General features: G+C 40.0%; 1 long non-coding RNA gene across 6 annotated transcripts in view; it reads right to left on the reverse strand.

Moving 5' to 3' along the window:
• The window catches only part of LOC140617249 (uncharacterized), a 326,911-nt gene that overhangs the window by 301,515 nt on the left and 11,254 nt on the right, over window positions 1–14,142 (reverse strand). Inside the window, exon 1 of one of the 6 annotated variants that reach the window (XR_012017474.1) lies at window positions 1,553–1,865. The exons of the other annotated variants lie outside the window; for them this stretch is intronic. This is a non-coding gene — a long non-coding RNA (uncharacterized lncRNA). Of the gene's footprint in view, window positions 1–1,552; window positions 1,866–14,142 lie in introns of those variants that run through there. 6 annotated transcript variants of the gene reach the window in all.

Here is a 14,142-nt window from a genome sequence, read left to right on the forward strand (position 1 = left end):
TACTACAACAGTGGATATGGGTCATTTTACACTTGCCCAGACCCACAGAACGTGCAACATCAAGCATGAACCCACAACATAAACTATGGCCTTAGATGATAATGATGTATCAGTATAGGTTCAACCATTGTACCCTATGTACCACTCTGGTGGGGGATGTTGACAGGAGGAGGGCTGCTGGGGGTGGGGGCAGGGAATACATAAGAATTCTGCATTCTCTGCTCAGTTTTGCTATGAATCTAAAACTGCTCTTAGGATATAAAGTTTATTAATTTTTAAAAATTGCATACCCTGATTAAAAAGCCCTGTCCAGCCTGCTTATACAGGATACGTTTTCTATTTTATTGGGCCACTCCCTAGTCTTTCCTATGCAACCGAGAAGTCTTAGAAAACATCTCTTTACATTCCTATTTTTTGACTACAATCATCTATCTCCTGCCTGGTCCCAGGCAGTCTACATATAAGAGCTAAGGCTGAACTAAGAATGGTTCAGACATACCTTGCCTGATTTGCCCTCCTTTACCGGAGGATGCTGGGCTTCCAACGAGAATAAACAATGGGATTCCATTTTAATCAGTGTAATTGTTGCTGCCTTGGTACTGATCTATTATGTTTCATTCACAGATATCAATTTCACAGAAAATAAATTGCAGTGGGTGAAAAATGCTTTGGAACAACATAACAAAAACAGTCCTAGACCATCACGCACTATGCTGTTAGTTGCCATAGACAACCCTGCTCAGAGCATATGTGGCCCTCTCAGATCCAGATCCCCTTCACATCAAGATGAAATTCTTAAAAGCTAAAAATGTGTGTCCCTGCTGCATCTAGCTTCCTGCAACATAGTCAGTTAGCTCCCCCCTTCCTCTAGCACTTAACTCTGACCCACACTCAGTCCCACCTTAAAACCTTTGACTTCTAATAAACTACAGAATGAGTCAGAGCTCTAAGATAAATTGCCATGAAAGCATGCAGTGATAAAAAGAAGAAAGAAAGAAAGAAAGAAAGAAAGAAAGAAAGAAAGAAAGAAAGAAAGAAGAAAGAAAGAACCAAAAGAAAATTCTTCCAAGAAGATCTGGGTGGAAGCAAATGCAAGCCAAATTTTCAAGATTTTTACAAGAGTATGCAAAATGTCTTTTCCAGTGGACATGATGTTACTTGTCTCAGAACCACAAGTATGGGGGGCCATCCCATGAAAGATAGCAGGGAGCATTCATGCTGTTTCTAAGTTTTAAGCAAAGACTTCCTAATGGTTTCTCCACTTGTCTTTTGCTTTTGTAGCTTTCATTTGATCAGGTAGGGTGGAGCCCACTTCCCCTCTGGCAGCGGGCTACACAGTTCTCAGGCAATAAAACCTTGGACCTCCCTGACAGAGGAGCTCTCTCCATGTTTGACAGAGCTCTCGGTTTTCCACTCTTAATCAGCCCCCCCACCCCACCACCTACCCCAAGCACACAAACACGTATAGTTTATATTACATGTTCTTTCTTGTAAAAACAGATGCTAAGTGCTGTCCTACAATGGATTAAACCACCCCCAACTCCTCCCCTACCTCCATCCATGGGGATTTTCATAGCCTGGTAATCCATAAAGGGAAAAACATAAATGTTCAGAAACAGGTCCTGGTATATTAGCTTCAGGCTGATCGCTTTGGTTTGAGCAGTTGTTTTATAATTATTTTTCCCCCCTTTGGCACTAACCCAAGTGCTTGGGAAAAGTAAATCATATTAACATTTTATCTTCATGTTGCTACCCTATCTGCTGCGTTATTTGGCACCTTGGGGGAAAATCCATGCCATTTTCCTACTGACAGGAAGCTTTCTGAGCTGGTACCGTAGGTGGTCTCACACCTGCTTCTTGAGCCAGAGCACCAGCAGCTGTTATTCTAAGAGCTGATTTGAGTAGGTTGAATTTTGTTGACACATTTCCATGGTGCCGTTTATGAGGTAATGTTTGTGGCTTGAGACCATGTGAATTGCTATGTACCTGATTGAAGAAATAAAAATTTCATAGCATGATCAAACTCCTTTTTTTCCCATGTAGAGTACACACACCCCCACAAGACCCTCCCACATTTAAGTTTAGTCACAAAACGAAAGCCAAAAAAAATCAGTGCATTAAAAAGTGAAGAACAGCAATGTCCTTGCCTCTCCATCATGTATTTTCAGCTTAAATATTTCCAGCAGTCAACAACCTGTGCTATGCCAGCCCCCTCTGCCAAGGAGTTCACATGCCCCAGGTCTCCTACCTTCCAAGAGGGAACAACGTGTCAGATATGCATGAAGCGAGGAAAAGATTAAACAGCCTCTCCAAAACAGAAGTAATTCAACAAAAATCAATAAATCAAAACTAACCATTCTGACTGATGTCTGAAGTATAAGCCTATTATCAATCAAATGTATAGTGGTACAGACTAGACAACAGGTTCCCCCAAGCAAGCAGTACAGTCTTTCAATGCCAGAGACTTTTAATCCAAGCTATATAGTGTGAACTCCTTGTAAATTGTTTTATGTGCTCACAAGCCACCTGTGAGCTAACCAAGTGTGCATATACCTAAAGCTATCTAAATCCTATGCATGTGACATAAAAAATAGCTAAGTCAAAATGGGTGTTTCTCTATTCAGTGATCTTGATTATATTCCCCAAAACAGATCACAGGGCATTTGTCATGGCTCAAAGACCTTTCAGTGTAACATCATATAAGTCCTGACAGAGTGTTGCTAAGACCCATGAATTTATTCCATATCTCCAGGAGAAAGCACCAATTGGCTATTACCACCAAAGCTTTTCAGTCCAAAATACCAAATTCCTCATCCGGTCAGGATGAGGTCATTGTATTTTATTTTATTTCTGGTTATTTTATTTCTTTGCACGAGTGTCCATTTCTGTGAAGAACCAGCCCTTCCTTCAGCCCTTCCTTTCTTCCTCCCTTCATCCTCCTCACTAGCACTGTAGCACATGCACACATGGCTTATAATTTGTATTACACATAAAATAAAGCAAGATATTTCATGAACATGGAAACATTTGGTGAGACTAAGGAAGATCAATACATAGATGCAATCAATAGGATCAATCCATAGAGGGATTTACCCAGGTGTAGACTGTATCATCTTGGTTTCCTGAAGGATTCGATCTACTGACTTGCATTTTTGTTAAATCTTTAAGCAAAGAAGAAGCATTGAGAGCTTGATTCACTACTTCTTTCAGGGTTTTCTAGATAATGCCCCATATTGAGAAACATAGAACTAAGTCCTTGGGAAACTTTTTCTCTCGGGAACAGATATGGTTTCCTTTAGAAACAGGCCAGTACAATGGTTAAAGGCACAGATCCTGGAGTCAGATGGTCAGGGTTTAAAACCCAGCTACACCGATTGCTAGCTATACGCTCATGGGCAAATGAGTTAACCTCCCTGTTCCTCTTTATCTTCATCTTTAAATGAGGGTTGTTGTGGGGGATTCTTATGAAATAAGTATATAAAGCACTTAGAATGGTATTTATCTCAAACAAAAAGAAAAGAATGGTATTTATCTCATAAAAAATGTTGGTTTTTTTTTTTTTTCTTTTCTGAGTTTTGGGGTTTTTTTGAACAATAAGAACAATGTGATTACCTATGCTTGTCTTTTCATTTTGGTCATCAGTGGGTTATAACAATTGATAATACTTTGTAATCTAAATATCTATATTCTATTTGTTTTTGCCTCAGTCTCTTTTTTCAAATCTATATTTTTGCCATTTTTTATTAAGTTGTATATATTTTAATAACAGAATTCAAATTTATGGTGCAAAGAGGAAGAGACAAATATGCAAAAGTAGTAGTAGAAATTATTGAGAAATGCGCAGCTACAGATGAGTAGATATGGAAGTACCTAAGTCAAGTGAATAACCAGGACAACTGTGTGATTTAAAAGAGGAAATTTAGACGTTGTATTGCGACCTATCATGAGAAAGCATTCATCAATGAAGTTAGCTGACTCCTCTGAACTTAAGGTTCCTCACCTATAAATGCTGGGATTAACGATCTATACCCATCAAAGTGGTTTTCAAGATTAAAGGAGATAACTCACGTAAAGCACCAAGCACAATATCTAGCATGTAGTAGAAGCTTCTGGTGGTTATTTGCTGTTTGTTGCTTCACGTCCATTTTCAGCCCTTTTCTTGCCTCCTGAGTGCTCTGGAGAATAATCTTGATGGACTACAAACCCAGGTTCCTTAACTCTCTAGTTAAACCAGCAGAGTGGAGATTGGGAGGAGAGAGAAGATGAGCTTCCCCAATTCCATACCCCATTCTCCTTACCTCCCCCACCCAACCCCTCTCTGCTGGGCCTTGGTTTAGAAGCAGCTACATTCTGTTTCTCTTATGCCACCTCTGTCCCAGGGCCAGCTTTTGTTGGTCCAAGTCAAAACTCCCTCCTCTAATTAGAGTAACTAGCTTATCTCAGCTTTCCCAGAATTTTCTCAGCATCAGCACAAAAGTCCTATGTCCCAAGAACGCTTTCAGGACTGGGCAAAGGGAGTAGTTAGCAACCCTACCCCCTGACCCCTTCAGTCCCCAGATAGAATACTAACCTCTATAAGCCTCTCTCAGGTTATTCTCTAAAGCTCTGGGAATATGAATGAATTTTACTTTTCTCTCCAGTATTTTTCAAAATAAATAAATCTGAGCACAGCTCTGGAAGATAGAGGTCTTGTATTCCAGGCTGAACTCAAATTATGTGACCTTGGACATATTACTTAGCCTGTCTTGTTTTCTGCCCGATAATTTATAAACTGGGTGATCTAACTTTCTGCACTCTTGGTGCTGCCTCCTTGGAGAGGGAACACTAGACCATATCAATACCTACAGGTCTCTCAAGTCATGACCTGAACAAATATCTTGCAAGAGAAATAATTCCCTAGCTGTTGCTTGACCCCTTAGTTTGGTTTTCAGACCACTATTCTGTTGAAATTGTTCTGATCGAAGGCATCAATAACCTTTTTTGTCAAATCCAATTGTAGATCCAGTCCTCATTTCTTTGCCATTTGCTGTGATTTACTGCTGTAGGTTGAATTGTGATCCACAAAAACATATGTCCTAGTCCTAACATCTGGTACCTGAAAATGTAACTTTATTTGGAAATAGGGGCTTTACAGACATAATTAAGAATCTCAACATGAGAACATCCTGGATTAAGTGGGGGCTCTTATCCAATGACTGGAGTCCTTATAAGGAAAAGAGGGAGATACAAGACACAGAAGCAAAAGGAAGAAGACCATGTGCAGATACAGGCAGAGATTGCAGTTGTGCTGCCCGAGCTAAAAAATGTCAGGATATCCCAAAAGCTAAAAGAGGCAGGGAAGGATTCTCTTCCAGAGCCTTTGGAGGGCTAGCCTCTTGACTCCAGCTTTCAGCCTCCCGAACTGTGAGTGAACAAATTTCTCTTGCAATAAGCCAAGTTTGTGGATAATATGCCATGGCAGCCCTAGGAAACTAATACATTTGCTCTTCCTCGATTTTCAAGAGAGATTTCATTTTTGTTCCACTCTTACCCTTATACATATGGCTTGTCTTTCTTGGTCCCCATTCACTGGCTCATCCCTTATTTTCTATAATGAAATGTTCCTGAAAAGCTTTGTGCTTGGCCTTCTTCCATACACCTTACACAGTTTTCCTCAACTAAGCAATTCCCTACCACGATATCAGACTCCGTATTGGGTGATAATACCCATAATCTTCTGCAAGAACCCAGGCTCCTCTTCCTGGATGTTCCACAGTCAATTCAAACCAAATGCATCCAAACTCAAATTCGTCTTCTCACTCAAGCTTATTACTCCTCCCCTATTCCCTAACTCCGTGAATGGCATCATCATCATCTAACTATTCTTCGAAAGCTTCAAGGAAATTATCTTTACCACACAGAGTAGTCATTTCTACCTCAGATTCCTTGAAACCCTCCATTTTTCTAACCCCAAGCCACTGTCAAAATCAGTTTCCACTGACTCTGTTCACAACTACTACCACCAGCTCCCAGGGACAAACATCTTCCCGTTTCTGTGCATTTTCATCGTCACCATCAAAGTCATTCTCAATAGTCAAAAACATCTTCTTTTCACTGTTCAATCTCTATTGCATCCCTATTGCCTAATGCAGGGCTTGTCAACGTCTTTTCTGCCATACATAGAACAGAGGTCCATGTGAGCCACTGGGTCACAGTCCTCCACAATTCTCTGGAGGTTTGTCCTAGCCCCACCCTTTTTATCCCAATGAAGAAAACACATCAAAAGACAGGTAGAGATGACATATTTACCTGAATAACTTGAATTTTCTCTAATTGAGAGTAAAACCAATCATTTTAGAAAACTTCAGCATTTTGTCACTCATAATAAGGAACTTACAACGTATCTCACAGGCCATCTGCATCATAGCATCGACCTTAAGGACAAACAGCCTATGGAAAATATCTAGCTCTCTCTAGCGTGTCACACAAAGCCTTCACAATCTTGCTGCACTTTTTCTTACTGTCTCTCAAATCCCACATTACACCTTATACTCCAGGGACATTGAATTACACAGCATTTCTCGAAGATATCATGTTTATTAACATTGAATTTGCTCTCATATTCCTGTTCCTGAAACACCTTTCAGCCCCTTTTGCACAAGGCAAACTATTCTCTTTTCAAGACTCTGCTTAAATGGCACCTTCTCTGAGACACCCTCTCTGACCTAGACACAGGTGCCCCTTGCTCCTTCCTGTACCGTATTTTATACATACCTGTAACAGTTTCCAAAGGCTGTCATAACAAATTACCTCAAGGTTGCTTGAAACAACAGAAACTTATGCTCTCACATTCTGGAGACCCAAAGTCCAAAATCAAGGGTTCAGCAGAGTTAGTTCTCTCTGGAGGCTCTGAGGGAGAATCTCTTCTTGCCTCTTTCTGGCTTTTCATGGCTGCTGGAAACCTGAGCATTTCTTGGCTTGAGACTGCATTAATCCACTATCTGCCTCTGTCATCACATGGCCTTCTCTGTGTGTGTCTCTGTGTCTCAAATTTCCCTCTCCTTTCTCTAATAAGTACATCAGTAAATGATTTCGGGCCCACCCCAAATCCAGGATGATCTTGCCTCAGACCTTTAACTTAACTACATCTGCAAAGACTCTATTTCCAAATACACTTAATTCACAGGTACTAGAGTTTAGCACTTGGACATATCTTTTTGGACATAATTCAACCCACCACAAATACTTTTGTCAGAACTGTATCATAATAATTTGTTCTCCTGTATGTCTCCTTCATCTGACTGTGGGCTTCCTGAAGGCAAGAATCATCTCCTACATTTTTTTCTTAAATAATCCCCATGGCTTATCATAGGTCCCAGTATCTGTTAGGTACTTAATAAGTATGTTTGTGAAGAAGGAAAGGAAAAGCAAATGAGTGATGTTCTCTCTGTTTTCCTCACTTGCAGCTTCTCTCAGCTCTCAGCTGTATACCCACCACCTAGATCCTACCATTCTAGATTTACTAAGTTTGCCATACTTGCCTTCTATGTATCCATCAATCCATTCTTTATTTTCTTTTTTAGATGCATTACTACACTTCCCTCTAAATACTTTGGCATGCCCTATCATTATCTAGTGCCATTGTGAATAGGAGAGGTGATAATAAGAATAAGAATGTTGTGTTTGCTGCAGGTTTTGTGTAGATAATCTTTATCAAATTAAGATAGTTTCCTGATTTATTTTAGTTTGCTAAAATAAACATTTATATGGCTTCCAAGAATCCTCCACACCTAAGACTCTTAACTAAAAAGGATCAACTCAAAAGCGCAGAGCGATACTGAAGGTTTTCCTATCTCTTCACAGAGCTACAGATCTGAAAGTATTCAGAAGTCATTTAGTCTCTGCCTGGAGGCACATCTGCACAGTTAGATTATCCTAGCATCTGATAAACTAGATTGAGGAGAATCAGTCCTGCTTTTAAAGGCCAACAAAGATATACTTTTGAAAAACTCTCTTAATGATTCCATTCCCATCACTGTCGGTTTAGGAAAAACAAAAACTAATGTCTTCTTATATACTTCATGCTGCATTTCCCATGTTATCCTCCCTCTGTCAACTGTATAGAAGCCCACATGTTGAGACCCTCAAAAATCCTTTCCAGTTGCTTCCCTACTTTTGGAAACAGAACACAGATTGAGAATCAGAAAAATCTAGAGCTCTTAGCCTAAAGCACACCACTGAGACTTCCAAAGGCTCATCTGTATAGCTATAAAGTACAAAGATAAGCATCATACCACTCTTTAGGAATAGAGTAGTGGATCACCCAATTAATTATGACAAAAATTTCCATCTACGATTGTACATCTAGTACTCATCCATTTCTTTTCTTCTTAACCCTAGGCATTCAAGCTGCCTTTAAGGCCAAAAATATTATATCTTGCTATTGCAAGATTAAGTTTCATATTTGCCCCAGAAAGAAACCAAAGCAAAAAGGAGAGAAGGAGAGGGAAACACCTCTAAGCCATGCATAGTTAAGGATTTGGTTTCAGATCAATGTTAAAAAGCAGAGATAATTAGAAACATCATCTGATTTGTATACAACACAAGAGCTGCTTTGCTAACTAAAACCATAACTGACCTAATTTCACTGAATGTTCCAATGAAAATGACAGACATGCAAAGAAAGAAATATAATACGAGCAGTGGATGATCCATATTTTCCCCTTGGGTTTCAAACACATTCCTCAGACAGGAGACAACAGTGACATGTAAATGACAGCACAGACCCTCGCATGGCCAGCAAAAGGGTGTCTGCACATCAGAAAACCCACAAGATTACAGGTCCTTGACCCCGGTACGACTAAGGGTTTGGTTTGTTCTTTTTTTTCTTTTTTCTTTTCTTTTCTTTTTTTTTTTTTTATTAAACCTCAGTGTCCCCAGAGAATGGAACAGAAAGCAAGTTGAAAATCAACCCATCAGAAAATATTTCCCTTTTATCATAGCCATTAACAAAATGTAAAGGTACTATAATGGGAATTCATTTCTCCCTTTCAATATAGGACAAAATTAACAAAATCTCTATCTTCCTTGAAATGATTCACGTGTCTCCCACTGTACACTGAGGGATATCCACACCACACAGCAAGTGACATCTCAAAGTAATATCTCTCGCAGACACTTTCTCACTCCTTATTGTAACCATTCCTGCATGCAAACATGCTTGTGAAAAGGGCACATTTTTTAAGTTATCTCAGATCATCTGGCAGGATTTAAGCTCTAAGCTGGCATTTTATTTGCCTTGCTCTACTTGGAAATCCCTTACATCAGCCCTGCTTTCACGAAAGGAGTCAGGCTGCACTCCTTTCTCTTATTCTTTGCTGAATCCTGTGAGGCAAATGCTTATGGAGCCCACCCAATAAAGTGTCAAAAGGAGTACAATGTCAGCAATAGCAAGACTGAGGGGACCCAGGGAAAATTCTTGTAATAAATAAGACTGAGAGTACCAGCAAATTGGAACGTCCAACCTCTGGAACATCTTATCTCTATTGAGCCTGTGCTGCATTATCTAACACCACTTATCTGCCTCCCTCGTTTTGAGTAAGCACCAGACTTGCATTCTCAAATCCCATAGCTTTAGCAGCAAAAGACAGGATACCCTTGCTGCAGAGGTGAATGGGCTCACTATTGTTTACAGTAAGCTCATCTGTTAGAGAGGTGTTTCTCACAGCAACAGCAGCTAACAATATTAGCTCCCTGAGAACCCACTGAGATACTTCTCTTCAAGATTCAGGCAAAGAGGGATGCCTGAGTGTTCAGTAGTTGAGCCCTGCCTTTGGCTCAGGGCATGATCCTGGGATCCAGCATCAGGCCCCCTGCAGGGAGCCTGCTTCTCCCTCCGCCTGTGTCTCTGCCTCTCTGTGTCTCTCATGAATAAATAAATAAATCTTTCCAAAAAAAAAAGATTCAGGCAAAGATAGGGCAGGCCTGTGGCTCAACACCAGACTATTACCGTGGGTGACATCCTCTGATGGAGTAGGTAGGGATCGTAGAATCCTGATTTCAAAGGACTGCTAAGGCTTGTTACCTTATCACTGGAAAGCAACTCTGTTGTTACACAGATAGGGCCCTGTATTTGATTTCTAGCAATTGTTCTGCAGCCTGTGCACTCATTCAAAGAATGGGACTGAGCACGAGATGCAGAGCTCAATGCCGGGAAGCAGCCTGATGAAGGGCAACTTTCCCTCGCGTGTATGGTGTAGGGCAAAGGGCATGCAAGGGAATAATCATAATCTAGAACAACAATGGCTGGAGTGAATAGAGTCTGGAAGAACTGGGATCAGATTCTGGCTGTACAACATACCACTGTGCGATCTTCGATAATCTTTGATAATTCTAAGTGCCAAATTCCTGCTCAACATAAGGAGAATATTTTTTTCATAGATCTGTTTTGAGAGATTAGTGAGATGTATGTAAGACCTCACATGCTATGCTTAACACATAGGAGATACTCAATAAGAAGTAACTACTATAGTTTTGGACAGAGAATCATGGGAAAAGAGGAGAGAAAGACTAACTCTGCCCCTAAAATAGAACAGTTACTGCCCAGGGGGAAATACCATGTAAACCAGGTCTTGAAGGATATTGCTTCATGAATTTATTTTTTTTTATAACAAACTACACTAAAACCTATTGCCTTAAATATCTGTCTTATTTTGCTCATGATTTTGTTGGTCGGGAACTCAGGAAGGACAAGGGTGGGTGGCCCACCTCTGACCCATGTGGTGGCCTTGAGGCAGCTGGGGCAAAAGCATCCACCCCCAAGAGGCCCCTTTACTTGTCTGTCTGGTATGTCAGTGCCCCTTGGCCTCACCCTTTCTTCACATGGCATCTCATCCTGTAGGACCTCTCCATGGGGCTTGGAATTCTCACAAGTATGGCAATCTCAGGGTAGCAGACCTATTACATGGCAGCTAGCTTCCTCCAGAACTAGCATTCCAAGAGATAGTAAGAAGAAGTTGCCAGTCTCCAAGGCCTAGGCTCATCATATTCTATTGATGAAGCAGTCCCAGAGCTTAAGCAGATTCAGAATGAAGGGATACAGACCTATTCCTCAATGAGAGGAGTTAGAAAGCTTTGCAGCCATCTTTAATCTGTCACAGATGTGTGGGAAAAGTGGAAGGAAGCATGTCAAGATCTAAAGAACAAACTGCATGGACAGAGGCTGGCAGGGGACCCAGCTTCATCCTCTCCCAGTATGTAGTGTCTCAAGCACATAATTGGAGTAAGGGGCAAGATGATGGTAATTTCCTGGTGTTTGATTTTTTAAATCCTCACTTCTTGTTGCACCTTTGTAGAGCTGTGGGGCATCCTCATCTCACTGGAAGTAAGGAAACTGATCCTCTACTTCAGCATTTCTCATCCTGGTGATTCCGTATCTCGGGGTGATAGGAAAGTCCAACGTTCAGTGAATATAAGGTGAACTGCCCTGCGACCATTCTCTCTCAATCTTCTGCCTTTATAATCAAATGTTTTATGTCCCCTGGGTCATATAACAGAGTATTTATGGCAGTATGTTGATATCATAGACACTTTTTACTCATGATTCCCCACTGAACTATAAGCATAAGTTTGGATCTGTATCTTCCCATCACTCACCCTCGCACCATTCCTGATCCATTCTGAGTCAAAAACAGTTTTGGTTTGAGGAAAACATAATAAAATATAATTTGTGTCCTCAAGGGACTTTTCTTGTTGAGAGACAGTGAAGTGAAGACAAACCACCACAATACACTATGGCAAACACAGAGCTAGAGGAACATAGAGCCAAAGAGGAGATGTGCATAAGCCAGCAGGTAGACTTATTTGAGACCTTCAAAGGTCCCTGGGTGACATTATAAAAAGAAACATGTACACACGTGCACATACACACACACACAAACACACAGAAAGAATGAAAGAATGGCTAAGATACAAATTTAGGAGAGAAAAACATTCTCTGAGGAGCATTTTAGGGAGAAGCATATGTTTTAGGGGCGTGACATATGTTTACCATATAAATGATATAACTAAACCTTTTTTTTTTTTTTTAATTCTGGTAAACTTTTGCCTCAAATGACCTTACAGGGGATCTTTGGATTAGCAGGTATTTTTGTCTGTCTCATCTATCGCCACTCTGACCTAATGTCCCATCATCTTAACTATCATTTAAATACTAATGAATTTCAGACTAAGCTTGGCACTCTTAACCAATAAAATTCACCCCTCTTTTTTTTCAACCCACACCCAGACTTTCTTCTTGGTGTGAGATCATTCAGAGTGTACATGGAGAAAGTTATCGGAAACAGAGGGAGGAACAGGAGCCAGGCTGCTAGCCATGATGAGCCACCTTCCGGTCTTCCCACACATTCTCCACTCCGCTTTTTCTTCCTCCACTGTTCTGCTACTTTCCCCTCCATCATCTGTTTCAAAGAATCCTCATAAAAAAGCATAAAAACTCAGCTTAACCAGCTTTTTACAATTTCTGTATAATTTAAGGGGAACTCAAAGAACATCCCATTCAACTTTCCACTTTGCAGTGGAGGAATTGAGCCCCAAATATATTGAATGTCTTTTCCAGCATCACAGAGCCAGAGTTCTTGACTCCATTAAAGCAAGTGGACTTTCCAGCCATGTTCAAGAAGTAAAGAGAAGGAAATTTGTAGTCTTTACTACAAAGAATTGTGAACAAAGATCATAGGAATGGTATTATTTTTAAAAATATTACCTGTTCTGCTTATCTAAGTATAAATGGTGTTAAGAACAACTTAAATTTACTTAAATCCAAGGCAATAGACTTTCTAAAGAAGGCAGAGACTTCTAATGCAAGTCAAAGAATGAAGCTAGAAATGCATAATCCCTAAAAAAAGAACATACTAGATATGCCAGTGTCTTTTCTAATGGAAAGAACATTCATTCATCCATTATTTTGCATGAGAATAAGTTCTTAATAAAAATTCACCCTAGGAATAAGGCAAGTCTGTGTTTTTCTTTAGGAATAAAATTTCTATCTTCCTTAGAGAGGTAACGATGATGATGCTGATTAAAATTTTGTCCGTATAAAATGATGGATGAATCCTGAATGACACAAATAGTGTTTTATTAACACACAAGTGACATTGCTGAACTGCTGTTAAGAAAAGACAGTCTCTTCTTTAACCACCAGAAAGGAAATTGGTTTATATAATAGCAATTATATAATTAGGAGGAACTACAATAATGTTTGACTCTTCTGCCTTAATAACTGTGTTATGATAGAAACAAAACACTATTTATGTTATCCTCTCATTGTAGCCAATAAAAATTTTAAGGCAGCTGATTTTATTTATGGATGTCTATTTATTACAGATTTCTTTTAGATTTAGCTACCACAAAAATGACTTTTTGGCTATAAATATGGATGACTGGATAATTTAATACCATGCTATCTTAGCCAAATCAAATCAAAACATATTGGACTTCTATCTTCCACCAAGCAATTTTTCTTTAACTGTTTTTCTCCGAGGGTTCTTGATATGTTCTGACTCACTGCCTGCCTAACTTTTGGTTAGTGACCACAGCCATCCAGAATGACACTGTGCAGAACATGTAGGAGTCCGTCCTGCAGATACTTTAAGTCCTACAAGAGGGAAGTGGGACCTGAGAATAATGAGCAGCTGGCTAGGAGCATCAGATGACAAAGCTCAGGGCTAAGAGTGGAGGGTGAAAAGTAAAAAACTAAAATTTAATTTAAAAGTTTCTTATTTACCAGGTCCATAGATGGATGAGGCTGACAAAGTAAACCCCCAGTCCTGAGAACAGTATTCTTTGACAAGCAACCCCCTTTCTGTTCATGCACACGCAGGCCCAGGTGTTAGTGTAACTCCACATACAGATTTTTAGCACTTCAGTTCTGGTCCAGGTTGGATGAGACTGTTGGTGGCACAGTTTGCTGAGAGATATGACAAGCAGCAAGAAAAACAAAATTCCACAGTATATCCTGCCTGGGAATGAATTTTTGAGGTAGACAAATCATGGATGTAAATAAGTGAAATATGAAAAATAAAGGAGTGGTCCAGAGAACAAAGATTAATAATATATTGGTAAACACAAGGAATGGCAAATTCATGCACCATTAGGATGGAATTT

This window comes from Canis lupus, chromosome 25, assembly GCF_048164855.1.
Source record: "Canis lupus baileyi chromosome 25, mCanLup2.hap1, whole genome shotgun sequence".
Classification (NCBI taxonomy): Eukaryota; Metazoa; Chordata; class Mammalia; order Carnivora; family Canidae; genus Canis; species Canis lupus.